Source organism: Lynx rufus, unplaced genomic scaffold (assembly GCF_022079265.1).
Source record: "Lynx rufus isolate CCGP_SWC_20201006 ecotype Redwood Valley unplaced genomic scaffold, mLynRuf1.p SCAF_1, whole genome shotgun sequence".
Lineage (NCBI taxonomy): Eukaryota > Metazoa > Chordata > Mammalia > Carnivora > Felidae > Lynx > Lynx rufus.
Genome location: NW_025814823.1, coordinates 119,859,441 through 119,875,954, shown reverse-complemented (window position 1 = coordinate 119,875,954; position 16,514 = coordinate 119,859,441). Strand labels below are relative to the sequence as shown.

General features: G+C 38.4%; 1 protein-coding gene across 1 annotated transcript in view; it reads right to left on the bottom strand.

The window, feature by feature from the left end:
• Window positions 1-16,514, bottom strand: part of KCTD16 (potassium channel tetramerization domain containing 16) — a 248,836-nt gene that overhangs the window by 230,681 nt on the left and 1,641 nt on the right. The window lies entirely within an intron of this gene.

Here is a 16,514-nt window from a genome sequence, read left to right as displayed (position 1 = left end):
AATATACTGTTTCTTCTACCATCTTTTAAAAAAATCCTTTTGATATCACTTTCTGTATTACTGATTTCTATATTTCACTCTATAGGAAGGATCTGTACTATATGGACAATCCGAGGTAATTTAGCAATTAAAAAGCATTCACAGTCTTTAGAGTCAGACAGACTTGACCAGAGTCTAAATCTTGATTTTATTACCCACTAGCTGCAAACCTGGGTAAGGATCTCCCTACATCTGAGTTTTCTCATCTGTAACATGGAAAAAAATACTCCTTACCCCCTAAGATTGTTCTGAAGAGAGAACATGGTAATATCTACAAACACTTATCACAGTCTTTGCTGTATGATTTGGACTCAGTCAGTGGCATATGTAATTAATGTTAGAAAAGAGCAAACAGTTAAATGGAGTAAAACAAAAGCTATAAGAGATGGGGAAGACCAGAGTTTAATATGCCCCCATTTCTAGGGTTCTAGGATTTTCATCAAGATTTGGAAGGTCAATTGGTTTTAAAACCAAGAATTGATGTTTCTTTTTAGTTTTTGGTTATAACCTTGCTGATACATAGGGCCAAGCTTCTAAGGTAATACAAAGTTTATTAGTATAAAATACTTAACCACAATTATATTATTTTTTGAAATGTTTATTTTGAGAGAGGGAGAGGGAGAATCCCAAGCAGGCTTCCCACTTAGTGCAGAGCCTGATGCGGGGCTCAATCCCACCAACCACGAGATCATGACCTAAGTGGAGATCAAGAGTCAAATACTTAACCGACTGAGCCACCCAGGTGCCCCTACAATTATATTCTTAAGTAACTTTCCCCAAATGAATAACTAGGTGAGCTGCAGTATATATGATTTAAATTTTTTTAACGTTTTTATTTATTTTTGAGACAGGAAGAGACAGAGCATGAACAGGGGAGGGTCAGAGAGAGGGAGACACAGAATCTGAAACAGGCTCCAGGCTCTGAGCTGTCAGCACAGAGCCCAACGCGGGGCTGGAACTCACAGACTGCGAGATCATGACCTGAGCCAAAGTCGGCCACTTAACTGACTGAGCCACCAAGGCGCCCCTCAGTATATATGATTTAAACAGAGTTTTGAGTTTGTCATAGGCTCATGTCCAAGTGTGCCTTTTCTCTGGGGACCAACAATGCCTGTCAAGGCATCTGGATTAATCTTGTTTATGACTACCTCACTCATCTCAGGTTTGCCAGTGACTCTAGAATGAGAAACTGCTAATATGCCTTTGTGGGTTTTTTTACACTTAAAGATTTTATACATGTGTATATGTACTTTTTGTGTGTGTGTGTGTGCTTAGGTATTTAGGAAGATAAGGATAAATTCTTCCTATTCCATTTCAAATGTTTTTGACATCTTTTTGTACTATGAAATCTTGTGCTTCTTCATATTTGTGGTCCTAGGAAATCAAATTCTTAAAAATAATGCTGTGTAGGAGTCTCTGGGAGAAGAGATTGTGTCCCAGAAGTTCTGTGTGGGTAACTGAGGACAGATTCGCAGATTTCAGCCCAATCTGGTTTAATTTTTTTAAAGCAGTATCATGGGGGAAGTCGTGTTCCTAAGGCTTGAAATTTGAAAGGGAAAGAGAAAGGGCAATTATCCCTGTCCAGCACTTTCTGCCATCCCACCTCCTCCTGGAGGCTGGATGTGACTTCCTCACTCAATCTTGGGAGGTGGTTCCCTTGAAGAGCTACTTTTGGCCAGTCAAAAAAGATAGCACTTCCATCTGGTACCTCTGTGGTATGGCATGATGGTGAAGAGTGCCAGAACTGGGGTTGGGGCAACTGGGGATTTGATTCTGCTTGTCCCAGTTATTACATCCCACAGCAGCAACTTGGGTCTGAGAGGTAGAGGAATTAATGTTCAGCCTCATCACCCACCCCTTTTTTTTTTCTTTAATGTTTATTTATTTTTGAGAGAGAGAGTTCAAGCAAGAGAAGGGCAGAGAGAGAGGGAGACACAGAATCTGAAGTAGGCTCCAGGCTCTGAGCTGTCAGCACAGAGCCTAACATGGGGCTCAAACTCAAGAACCCTGTGATCCTGACCTGAGTGGAAGTCAGACCCTTAACCGACTGAGCCACCCATGTGTCCCACCCACCCTTGATCTCCATCAGTCTACCCCCACCCTATTCTTGTTATGAACAAATGAACTTCTCTGAAACTTAACACTACATGGTTTTCCTATACCGCAATTCTGACGCAGCCACTAACAGTGACCTTGAGGAATCTGAACCTCTCTGAGCCCCAGTTTCTTACTTTTAGGGTTTTCTAGGGGATTAAATGAGAAGCACTTGATGTGAACCTGATATAGAGTTCAATCAAGGATAGCTATGATTATTGTTAACATCTCTGAGTTCAAATATACGTCACTGCATACCTGTATTTTCTTTCTTTCTTTCTTTTTTCTCCTCAGGAGGACTTTAGCAGCAAATTAAGATAACAATTATTTGATTGCATTGCATCTGGTTGTTGGGAAGAAAACTTGTTTTCTTATAAAAGGAAGCAAATTACCAAGGCAAATCACAGACTATAAACAATATGAAAATATAGCTATGATAAAAAGAAAGTTTCCTGCTGTTTTTATACAGAAGAATATGGCTGGTGTGAGGTATTATTTCCAAACACACTCAAAATAGAATTTTTGTTTACAATTAATTCTTCATGTCAGGATAGAAAGCACCATTTTACCCAGAGATTTTACCATAGCCCCTTAGGCTCAATGGAGAAAATATACATTATATTGATATAATAGAATAATATGCTAACCTTATGCTTTATTCACAATATAGAAAACAATTCCAAACTTACTAGGTAGGAAGCATATAAAGTTGGTTGTAAAAACTCTTTTCCAGGCTTTCTTTCAATAAGTCCCATCGCTTGTGTTGTTACACAAAAATTTATAGTAGAAAATTACGGTAACTTCCTCTGTGACATATCAAAGATAAAGGCAAAATTAATTTATTTTTGCTCTTTACTTTTTCTAATAATTGCCTTTCTTCAGTTCATCCTTCATTTACATTTGTCCTCAGAATGAAACAGAAGTCAAATGAAAATGAAAGAAGTTAAAAAAGTACACGGTAAGAACCTGACCAAAAATGTAAAAAGACAATTTTTCAAAAGATGAAAATTACCATTTGTTTAGGGTGTCTGGATTATGGTTTTTCCAGAAGCTACACTGAGCCCTAGATTTCCTGGTGCTTCCCCAAGGGCCACCAAGAAAACAAGCAGAAAGGGGAAATGGTCTTACAACCAGTTCTCTCTTAAATCAAAATGACACCATTTTAAAAGATTCTGTGTGTTGGCTTCTACCTAGGACTTCATTTAAAGCCTGGAGATTCAAAGAGAGGAAACTGAAGCATGGAATCAGAAGATCCCCCATTTCCGAGGATGCTCTGATTTTATAAATCAAGTTCGTACTCTCCCTGGCGTGAAAGACACTTCAAGCTCCTATCCAGCAGGACAGTTTATGGGGCTTCCAAAGGGGATTTGTTTTTGTCCATTTGGCCGGAATCTTCATACCATAAATCTATGATAATTACACAAGTGGGGATCAGAATATCCACCTCCCATATGTTGACTGTATGCTACTCAGCCTTATACAATAAGAATACTAATTTGTTGAAGTCCCATTAAAACTCATTTGCACATTTTGACTATTCGTATCTAAATGCCTTAAGAGTTTTTCCAAATGAGCAGATTTAATCTCTCTTCTCTTGGGTGTAGTTACCTTTTCTTAAGATATTCTCCTGATGTTCACTCAAGCTAAGATAAAATCTGCCTTCATTGCACACATCCATTCAAGCTATATAGCTTCTTCACAGGTGTCACATTATTTAGTACTTGGTGTCCTATGAAACAATGAAGTCCACTATTCCCATTACACAGCTGCAGTACCTGAGGGCTGGAGAGGCGAAAGAACTCATCAAAGCAAGTTTCCAATCTTGTCTACATCTGTTATCCAATCTCTCTGGGTTTACATTTGCTGCCTTCTTCTTTTACCTTCATTCACTTCTACTCTACTAGTCATGGATTATTTATATACCACATGCACTATATTTATATCATCAGTTGCCTTCACCATGAGAGGGAACCCTACTATTATAATTTTACATGGTGGGGTAAAGTGGATAGAGGAAATACAACGTATTGAGTCCCTACACTGTGCTAGATGCTAGGGATACAAGAGAGCTCCTGCTATCATGAAGCTTATAGTCAAGTGAGACAGAGAGAGAAAGAGAGAATAAGTAAATCAAGCAGACAACTACACATGTGGACAGTGCTATGCTGGAAACACGGTGCTGAATAGAGAATGATGAGGTCTTCTGCTTCAGCTGGGATGGTAACAGAAAGCCTCTCCAAGGAAAACCCATTAAAGCCTGACTGAAGGATGAGCAGGACTCAGAAAGGCAAGGATTAGAAGGGAGGCAACACAAGTGTAGCGTCTTGAGGTGGCAAACAGACTGGCCTGCAGAAAGAACTGCCAAAAGGCCAGTGTTATGGAGCTCTGTGGATGGACAAGTGTTTGTTTGTTTGTTTTTTCTTTTAAAGTTTTTTTATTTATTTTGAGAAAGAGAGAGAAAGAGCAGGGGAGGGGCAGAGACAGAGGGAGAGAGAAAGAATCAGAAGCAGGCTCCACATGGAGCCAGATGTGGAGCTCGAACTCACAGACCATGAGATCATGACCTGAGCTGAAATACAGAGTCAGATGCTTAACCAGCTGAGCCACCCAGGCGCCCCTGGACAAGTGTTTTCAGAGGGGGGCAAAGTGGTGAGCATATTAAGGGAACTATAAGAGCGTGTGTTATGGGATGTGTTTTTCCTTCCTTTAAGTGCATGAAATGTGTGTAGTAATAGTCCAATGTGAAACCAGTGGGTAGCAGCTTAACTTTCGCTGTGATAGTGAGCAGGATCAGTCCTAATGAATCCATATTCCCTCAGTTTCTTCTTCTAGGTCCAAACACATCTGTTTGTAAGATGAATTAAAAGAGCCTAGAGATGGACATGGCTACCAAGGAGCCAAGCTAATAAGATGGTATGACCCTGGCTTAATCCTCACAACACTGTCAACAGAGAAGTTTCCTTGTTCCCCTTTTATAGATAAGTGCTCTGAGGTGTCAAGAGGGTAAGACATTTGCCCAAAGATGCCCTGCTAGAAAGTGACAGAACTAAGATTTTTATCTGGATAGATCTTAATGCTGTCAGGTTATCAACCACATGCTCACTGTGTCTTATAGAATGCACCTGTGGTTAAAAGTAAATGTCAAGTTAAACTGGAAGCAAATTTCATTCACTTTATACTTCACATTTTCTTTATTTAAAAATGTAGTGTTATGAATTTATTCATTAATTCAGCAAATGCTTATGATCACCTCCTATGTGTTCACACTGTGGTAGTTACTGAAATTGAGCCATGCATGAGATTGACAAAGTAAGTCAGCAATCCTGAGTTAAAGTTAAAATAATAATGATGACATTTATCATTACAAAAAGACACTGTAGACATAATTATAAAGTACCTTTAAAGTCAATTGCTAATCCTCTGAGGCTATCATCTGGCTTTGGATTTTGCACATACACTTTTGTAAGACAAAGGGTTGAATGGAAAAGAGAATTGAAGAGTGTTTTTATGATAGTGGTTCCTGGACTGACTAAAATCACTCACACAGCAATCTCTGGAAAAAATCTAATGAGATTTTTCTGATGAGAACGGAAATGATTGCTGGTGATCTTAAGGTTCTGTGAAGCCATCCTAGGCTGTAATTTTTATGACTCCATCAGCCAGCTAGTATCTTAAAGTCAACAAATGCATTAAAGATTTAAGCATTTTCTCCTCTTCAAGCATTAAAATAAGCCCTGGTTGAATTTCCTGACACTCCAAGTTCAGATTAGGAGCTCCTTCTCTATTTTCATATCAATCTACACTTCCCTATCACACTAGATCGAAATTGCCCATTTACTAGTCTACTCTCTCCCTAAACCATATGCTCTATGAAAGCATTGACCATATGCTTCTTATTTACAGGCGAATCCCTGGAACTGCATGAAGTCTCTGGTGCATAGTAGGTGTTCAATAAATATTTCTGGAAGAATTATAAGGGCCAATCATTGCAGAGATGTCTAAGACCCTAACATACACAAAAGCAAAGGGTGTAGCAAGGTCACAGTGCTTGGCATTTACTCACATAGACAGAAGACAGAGAACAGAATTTTGTATAAGTAACTTGGAGCTAGATCTAAATCTGCCTATTAGTGAAGACCCTTCTGATGAATGGATGTCAAGATCTGTTAGAAAAAAAGATTATGGTTCACTATATGCCTTGTCTGTATGGAAGGATGCAGACGAAAGAAGGTTTGAAGGGCCGGCAGTTTCCAATCAATGAGGCTTGTGCACGTTGTGAATCACTTCCCTGGCACATTGTGGAAAAGTACTAGAAAATCATTAGCATGAGGACTTTGTGAATGAAGTTATCAATTATTTTTTTTGCCTACAGATATGATATTTTCTATCCATCTCAACTGGACAATCCTACCAAAACAAAAGTACTTGATATAAAACAGTCCTTTAGTAAGTGTGAAGCCATCAGATCTTTTCAAACAAATATTTTACATTATTGAGCATTCAATATGGGCCTTTATAATGTTGAAAGTATCACACATTATATCATTAGTCATTACTGCTCCATGCCACAGGGTTATCTTATCGAGAAAAGCCAAGCAAAACTGCTCATTTTCTAATGCATACTTTTCTTACACAAATCAAAATTGACAGTTTTCTATTTCATTGCAGCTTAGCAAGTTGTAAGGCTCCACACAGGTATCCCTCTATTTAAAGAAACAAAGATATTTCACCTCACTGGCTAGAAAGCAAATTAATGAGAACTGAATCCTATTTTCCATTTTCATTCCAGTGCAAATTTGCAAGCACAATGCCCACAGGAAAGTTTTTCCACCTGACATAACTAAATACTTATGCTGTAAGACAATGAGCCATGATTCCCAAACAGTGTTTGTTGTGCTTTGTATCATAGGCCAGCTCTCCTTCTGATTAGGGGGTTTTCAGAACTGTAACGCTTCCCCCGGTCTCAAGTCTCCCCGTGGTTTTAATTGTATGCTTCTGCAACTCTAACATCTGTACACCCCTTGCTCTTATCCCAGTCCCTGAAAGTCTCTGCTGCTCCAGGATCCCCTTTACAGGAAAGTCACCATTACTAGAACCCACCTCCCCTTTTCTCTATTTCACTGCCCAGTACTGTTGACCTGGACAGTCTACAATATTGTCTAAAACACAATATGCGACAACCTCAAGGCATCTATTTTTGTTTTAAGCTTATTTATTTATTTTTGAGAAAGAGAGCAGGGGAGAGGGAGGGAGAGAATCCCAAGCAGGTTCCATACTCTCAGCACAGAGCCCCATATGGGGCTCAATTCTACGAACCATGAGATCATGACCTGAGCCGAAATCCAGAGCCGGACGCTTAAATGACTGAGCCACCCTGGTGCCCCAAAACCCCAGTCATATTATGTGAGCCATCAAGTTGTGTATAATGGGTTGCCTTCTATTTTCATCAATGGAAGTAATTCACAGTCGTTTTATATTAAATACACTCAGAATAAAAGATCAGTATAAATTGGGGTGGGAAAATGGTATGAATTTTCTACTTTGGAATGTGACTGATGAATGAAAGTGGAAAGTATCAATTTCTTCCCATGAGCAGGTCACACGGTAACAGCCCTGCATTAATGCTCCGATTTCTTTTTAATGCCACACAGCTCAGCTACTCAGTGTGGAGCAAAATGTCTGGTTTTCTTTTTTTGGAGCAATTTGAATGATCCTATTGTCAGTGGAATGCTCAATAACCATTTTCTGTCACCACGAAGGAGAATATTCTCTAGGTTGAGATTCATAAAAGGTTATTCTAATTCTGCAGTGACTGAATATATAATTTAAGTCGTATTCTTAAATTTCATTTCTGCCTCATATCAGCCTAGGTTCTGAAAAGTTGAAAACAAGGTGGAGGGAAAGGCACTATTAATGACTCCCATGATGGAATAGCCAGGGGAAGAAAAGAGTTACTAGAATTTGAAGGCTTTTGGGGTGTTTCCTTTTATACATATTCAGATTCAAGTAAAATGCACAGTTTGAATCTCCTTTTTAAAAATATTTGTGGATGTGTTTGTTTGATTGTTTCAAAATGCATAGAATCAACATACTGGGCAAAGTGTCCAAGGGGAGCATCAGAAAGAATCAGGTGGTTTATTTAAAGAAAGCAACTGTGTCTCCTCCGTCCAGTATATACAGCCATCCTGGTAATTACTAACACTTTCACAGCACTGACCGGGTGCCAGGCACTGTCATAAGCGCTTTATATATAGCAACCCATTCAATTCTATGAGTCAGGAACTGTCTTCACCTCCATTTTACAGGTGAGGAAAATGAAGCACAGAAGTAAAATAATTTGCCAGGGATCCCAATAGCTAGGGGTTCAACCTCGAGCAGTCTGGACCTCAAAACTGAGGCCCTTAATTACCATGTTCTGCTGCCTAGGAAGGCAGGGAGGAGGAAATGGAATACCTTAGCGGTCAGAGAATTAAGAAGACAACCTGTTGGTCTCATAACATTCTTTGCATTCTGGTACAGTTCTCTTCCTACTGGAGCTACTTTCTCTATTTTGAAGCACTTTTTTGAATCTCGAGTCCCTCCTAGGTTGTTCCTAAAACCATGGCCACACCCCACCTTCAGTTTGCTTCAATGTAGTTGGGTGAACCAACTAAAAGGAGACCACATGAGCCTTTGCTGCTGCTAAGTGTTTTTCTCAGTCCCTTTGAGCTAGCATCTCAGTGGGTACAGGTGCTAAGAGCAAATCTTTTGGTAAGATTTCCAATTTGTATGTAAAGTGCTTATCTGAGTGCCCAAAGCACTTAGTGGAAGTTTGGAAATGCTGTTATTATTTAAAGTATCATCACTCCATCGCTGTTCTTTAGTTGTTCTGTAAAGAGATAATGTAATGGTATATGCAAACAGTGGCATCTGGGACCATAATAGAACTCTGTAGGGGGCATCTATTTCTCATTCTTCTGAAAAATATTTGTGGAGGACCTACATTTAGTCCAGATACTGTGCCAGGTATTGTGACGAACATGACAGATACAATTCCTATCTTCATAAAGTTTATAGGTAATGTTAAAGACACCATTAAATAATCAATTATAATACAATATTATGTGTGCCACAGTAAAGGAGAATAAAGTCCTCGGGTCAAAGGTAAGGGACCCCCAATCCAGATACGATAGACTAGGAAAGACTTCCCAGAAAAGATAAACTCTAGATTGGGACCTGAAGATGTAGTTCACCAAAGCAGATGGAGGCAGAATTCCAGGCATAGAGAACATCACATACAAAACCAAGCAAGTATATAACAGCATTCAGGAACTTAAAGAAATCAAGTATAGCTGATATTAAAAATGCAAAGGGCAGGATGGCAACAGAAGATTCTGAGGAAGGAAACAGTGGTCATTTCATAAAGAGATGTGATTCCTGGTAAGGAGTTTGCATTTAACTTATAAGAGCAGTTGTAAGGCAATGAAGAACTTTAAGCAGGAATGACATGGTCAAACTCACATTTCAGAAATCTCACCATTTTTGCAGCAGGGAGAAGAGATCCAAAGGGGATTACACTGAATTTGAGGTAGGGAGGAAAATTTAAGTTTCTTTGTAGTAGTCTAGAAAAGTGTTGGGAGAGGTGATCAAGGGGACGTAGCCACTGGTTGACACATGAGCTGGACCCAGGCAAATTAGAAGCTCCTCCACCCTCCCCTGTCCTTGGAATGTGCTTTCTGCTGGCCTTCCCTGCTCCCAGAAGGTGCTCCAAGGACACGGGCTTGAGGTAGTGATATGGTGTTGAGACCATCTGGATGGTTTATGTCATTGAATCCCATTAAGGCCTCTTTATAAACTTTTAAGATTTGGCAGATGGATGCAGAAATCTATTCATTTTGGGGAGCCTGGGTGGCTCAGTCGAGTAAGCATCTGACTCTTGATTTCGGCTCAGGTCATGATATCACAATTCGTGAGATCTAGCCCCATATCAGGCTCCCCATGTCAGCCCCATGACAGTGTTTTATCTCACTCAGAAGCTCCCAGGTTTAAGAAGCAACAAAAAGCAGTGCTGGTGGTCTGGACCAGGGTAGCATCGGTGGTGATAGAAAGAAATGGATGGACTTGAGCGAGATGAAGAAGAACCAAGGGGACTTGCCATACGCTGGGAAGAAGGAAGAGTCAGGGATGCCACCCAGGCTTCATTCTCCCCTGGGAGAATGAGTAACTAATGATGCCAATTACTATGATAAGGAACACAAGAAGAGAACAGGTTTGGGGGAATACAAATGATGAGTTCAAGTGGAGTTCAATACAGTTGAAAGAATCCAAGAATATAAAATGTGAATAGCCAGGAGAGGAACTTTCTCACCCAAAATGATTCCTCTTCCCAGTCTATGGGACCCACTGTACATCTCAGTAAGCTCATTGCACCCATGATATTAGCCCATTTTAATGATAAAAACAATAATGGAATATTAAATAGTTCTTAAATTACTAGAAAGAAAAACAAGGGTTTCTTTTACTGCCTTCTAAAGCAAATTAAAAATTAAAAATGGACTTGCCTTGGGTGAAATAAAGGGGATTAAGAGTATACTTATTATGATGAGCACTGAGTAATGTATTAAACTGTTGAATCATTACGTTGTAAACTTGAAACTAATGTAATACTGTATGTTAATTACACTTCAATAATTTAAAAAATGGACTTGCCATCATTTATTAAGATTTCTTGATGGAAATACTGAACTTGAATCTGATCTAGTCTCTAGAAACTAGAATCTAGAGTCCAGATCTAATGAATTCACAGAAAATGTAAGGTTCAGGAAAAAAAAATGTTTTAATGAAATCACAAAGATCATATAGATGTATAAATAAAACCAGAATGCTGGATATTGAACATGGCAAGCAATTTGGTTTCTTCAAACAAACAGAAAGGAAGGGAAGAAGGGAGGGAAGAAGGAACTAGGAAGGAAGGAAGGAAGGAAGGAAGGAAGGAAGGAAGGAAGGGAGGAAGGGAGGGAGGAAGGGAGGAAGGGAGGAAGGGGACATTAAAAGAGATTTAAGGGGTACCTGGGTGGCTTAGTCATTTAAACTTCTGACTCTTAATTTTGGCTCAGGTCATGATCTCAGGTCATGAGATCAAGCCCCACATCAGTGGGGCTGGAGCCTGCTTAAGATTCTCTTTATCTCCCTCTCTCTCACTTTCTCACTCTCACGCTCTCTTTCTCTCTCTCTCTCAAAAAAAAAAAAAAAGATTTAATATATACATTTTGCTACTTTGTTGCATATGGTTTAAATACAGGTTTTTTTTTTAATTTTGAATGAAAAAAGAAGTAGCAAAGACAATAGACCTTATCTGAATCTTGACTCAAGAAGCCAACTTTAAAAAATATTGTAACAGAATTAAAGAAGTGTTAACATCAATTAGATATTAGATGATATTAAAGAATTACTAATTTTATCTGTGATAACAGTATTGTGTTATATTTTATTTTCATTTTATTTTAGAAACATACAGTATTGTATTTGTGGATGAATGCAATGATTGATGTCTGAAATTTGCTTCAAAATAACGCAGTGCAGACAGAAGGGAAAGTAGGTATGAATATCTATAATACAAGATTGCTCTTGTAATGTTAATTGTAATTATTGGAACTTGGTGTCTACATTTGGAGGCATCTGAAAATTTCTGCGTGAAGTTTTTTTAACTGACTTGCCAAGAAATACAGCATTTGAGGAAAGCCATAGCAAAGAACAAAGAACAAGAACAATAGTTATGATGCAGAAACTGAGCATCCATGTGTCCATTTCTGAAGAACTTTCTTCTGTATATTGGATGCATACTCTCTCCATTATTCATGTTGGAGGTGTTTCAAATGGCACATTCTCAGCTATTTCCATTTCTAATTTCTTTGATACAATGTTAACCTCATTAGGCTGTCAGGAACATATTTGGTCTTCTCTTTCCATTTACATATATATATATAAATATTACAATATTTATAAATATACATAATAAATATTTATAAATATTTATTTATAAATGTTATATATTTATATATAAATATATAAAATAAATATAATATTTATAAATATACATATAATATATACATATTTTTTAACATGTTGAGACACTACTTAAGGGCAGTCTCAGAGACCTCCCCATTCTGCCCACATAATGACACTTCTTTTGCTGCCAAATTCATTCAGTGATGCTACAGACCTAGGAAGAAGGTACCTGAATTTGCACAAGGGGCTAGGCTCAAGTGACATATCTTGTTTGGCATGAAAGTGAAAATAGTGTAAGAAAATATTTTACTAGCATGCTTATATCACTGTTATATTGAAACCAATGCTTAGAGCACAGCACCTTAAAGAGATTTTTAAAAATTACATCCATACACCTACCCTTTGCCATCACTATTACCATTCCATATCTGCCCACACATGGGTCAACTTTGACTTCATGATAAAGCCTTATATTTAAATTGTGCTATATTTTTAAGTTATACATTAAAAAGCCTCATGCCTTAAGAGCACTCTCTTCAAGATGCAAAGTCACCTGATCTACAACTATCAAAGGGTTTCTGGTGTACCAAAACCCCTGAGAAAAGTAACACCTTGCCCTAGAAGTATTCTAAATACATGGCAGAAGAGAATTTTTACTGACAATGGAGAGAAATAACTTGAAAGCAGGAATGACTAAAACAGGACCAAAAGAGAGTATCTAAGCTGGAGAAGACAGACAAACAACACAGAAAGAGGAGAGGTAGGTGGTAGTAAAGACCAATCCTTCACAGTTTTGACTACATTGCTCTGTCACTTCGTTTTGAACGTGACAACATCATATCTCTCTGGGCAATAAAACAAAAGTTATCATTGGTATCTTTTGAGTAACCAGTAGAAAAAGAGCTAGAATAATTTCAGGATAGATGCATTGCTACCTGTTAAGAATAAACCCTCTTACTGAAGCTTTCCAAAGTCAATGTTGGGTAAATTACTCACGGTGGCCACAACCACATATTTCTTCCCAATACAAGGTCATACAGTTGAATTCTGAGTAATCACTTTCTGATTGACTTTTCTCCAATACCCCGTCTCAGTCAACAGCCCTGAAGTTCTATGTGCTGTGAAAATTTTACAAAAGGAAAGCTCATTTAAAGTGGAATCCAGATCCCAGAATGGAAAGCTCTCACACCTAAACACTTGTCATCAATTGCAGACCCAACAGGAAAAGATGGACCTTGCAAGTCCATACTGTTTTACTATCCTGCAGAGGAAAGAAATGTTTTCTACTCTCCCTGGCAAAAGCCCCAGCCAATAAGAGATTGTCACAAATTAGCCAATGACAAGCCATTATACTGAGAACCCCTAGTTTACTCCAATGGGTTTTTTGTTTGTAACAGCCCTTCTCAAATGCCCATCCCCACCCCTCTCTTCTATAAAAGATAATTTTTCTCCTTTGTTCTTGAGTTTGCCTATGGTTTTGACATAGCTTGCTTGTCCTGAATTGCAATTCTCTATTATTCCTGAATAAGCCCATTGTTGCTGGTAAAATAACTGCCAGCTTCATTTTTAAGATTAACAGTACATAAAGCCATTTAGAGAGTTTTGTGGAAACGACCCTTTAAATTTAAGGAAATAAAGAGATGAAAGATTAAAACACACTGACAAGCAGCAATTTGTTGAAAAGGTGATGAGTTGATGTCTCTACTATAATTCACAGACCTCACAGTGAATGTTTTTGAAGTAGCATCCTATGAATTAAACTCCCTACTTGTCATGTTATCACAGTTTTATTAGAGGCAAATTCCTTTGATTTGAGTGTTTCAGGCATTTATCTGAAGGAACTCACTCATGAGTAGGATTTTAAAAATTGTTTATAGTTCTCTCCAACTGACAACAATCTTCTGACTCTTGGGCATTGGAAGACGGCCTAACTAAAAGGTTCATTTATTTTTCTGCACCTGTGATTTCATTCCTAAGTGGTGTGAAGAGCTACTGAATCTCTGGTTCAAAATCAGGACTTTTCTTTTCCAAATTACTGAGCTCCCATTACATTTACAGGTGAGTCAAAAAGGCATTCTCTGTGTTATTGCCTTCTATGTAATGCTTGAAGAGAAAAGAGGTAATTATTCACCTAGTGGGGTGGGAGAGAAGGAAAGTTACCTTATCACTGTTTTAAAACAAAGGACATATCTATAATGCTTTGTGAGGGAATCCTAGCTAGACATTTCTTTTCTGTGCTCTTACATCAATCATACTTTCCTAGCTGGGGATAAATGAATCATAATCCATAGCATCTCACATATCATATTTTGGTGTGTAAGCAATGCAGACAAACACATTTCTTACCACCCTCTTCAACACATACAAACACCTATTGACTTTAATTGTTCACAGTTCTCCATTAACTAAACACTCAGTCTACCTGATGTTGACCATCAATTCTAGGTCTACATTAAGATTAAATAAGACAAGAATCTAACCTGTTAATAATTGACAGGGAGATTTTGGTCTTTCAATTTCCCCTTGGAAAACTTGTAAGAAAATAGGGCAAACAGGGAAAGAAAGGGATCTCCCCCATGACTGTCAGCCAACATATGTAATGTATTCATTTCTCATTGTTCACTTTTTATTGTGTTATGGAACCAGGAAGAATGACTTTGTATTATCCCTGGGTTATTAGAAGTGTCTGATTGCTTGGAGTTAATTCTTTGGATCTAAGGAGTTTATGTATACAATACAATTTTTTTAAAACCTAGGAGCATGTTGAGTTTCTCTCAAAGAGCATCTTTTTTTGTTTGCTGTTTGTTTGCTGATTGATTTTTTTGGGTTTTTTTAAGGATGTGGAGGTGCTCCTGGGGACACATGCTGCCCCTTTCAGTCTCTCAGGTGGTGGTTCCAAGTGCTCTGCTCACACAGGGCACACCGGAGCTACGTGCTGGGCAGTGCTAGGCAGGGCTAAGCAGCACTAGGCAGGGCTGGGCAGGGCTAATGCTGGATGAAGAGCATCTTTGCATAGTCAACTTCCTGCTTTAGAGCACCTCCCATAGTTTCAGCCCATTAACCCAAGCACAACAGCTTGATGAATTAATGCTTATATAGGCACAGTTGGCAGCTTCTAATTAAATAATTATGGTTAAGCGTCTGCACAGAAGCTGTTATGCACCCTAGAAAGCCAGCTGTCAGTTTTATTGGTCCTAAGACAGAGGAAGAGTTAATACTTAGCTCTGGATGTTACATACAAAGGGAAGTATATCATATATGATATATACGCTGTGCAATATGAAGTTGCATTGTGCTTGTGCTAGCCTGTCCATTAGTGATGAAGAGCAAACTGCTCCTCAGCAACCTCTCAGAAACCCAACAAAGAAGGAAGCAGTTATATGATCAGCAGAGCAGAACCTGTTCAGAGCAATTTACAGAGGACATAGTGTTAGACGGATGAGTCTTTGATGAACACACAAATGTCACTGAGCTAGCAGGCAAATACATGTCTGGGTTTCGTTTAGATGAGCAAGTGATAGAAATCTAATGTGGTCTTTTTTGAGATGGTTATGGTGGGTGTGTTTTCATTTACTTGCCTAAAGCTTCTTAAGATGCTGTTTTCAAATATTAGAAATTGGAGAACAAAGTAAATGTCACAAACCTAGATTTGAACTCTTTCTAAGATGCATTTTTCCAAAAAGTTAGGAAGAGATATTTGTTCTATAGAATTACAGATAATGTCAGAGTCCTTTATAGAAGGCTAAAAAGCTAGAGTCTTATCTCACCACCCATGGGGTGGTATCTGGTGACTAAGCTCCATCATAGAGGAAGATATAGATTATAGATAAAGGCCATTGATAGGTTTGTTGGACCAAATGATGCTTGTTATTACACATCAATATGTTTTTGAACTGATAGCTGATTCCATTTTTCTCCACAGGCTGTCCTTTCCACACAATCCGTGTGTCCTCACTTCTAAAAATCAAATGTGCCATAACCCAGCACAGAACAACTCAGCTTGCCACTAGCCTCTTTAACCAGGGTTCCCAGAACCATCTCCACATGAATAAACACAACTGTAGGCAAAAATCAGTCCAGGACATTCAGTCATACTTTTATGTTTAAAAAAGAAATAGACATTTTAATCCCCCGAATTTATGGATTTACCTTAAAATAAGAGGAAACTGAATTTTAAAGTGGAAACATTTCTTATGAAATTCTCTTCACCCAACCCCCAGGCCTTGTTAAAAATCAACTGTTAAATCAAGCACTAAACTTTACAGACTGATTTACTGTTCCCCCTCCAGAGATCAAGGCTTAAAGTTTATTTAGAACAATGCCATTTCATAAAACAAAGCAATGTGTACCTTATGTCATCATTTAAGCAAATGGACTGACCTCTAAGTGCTTAT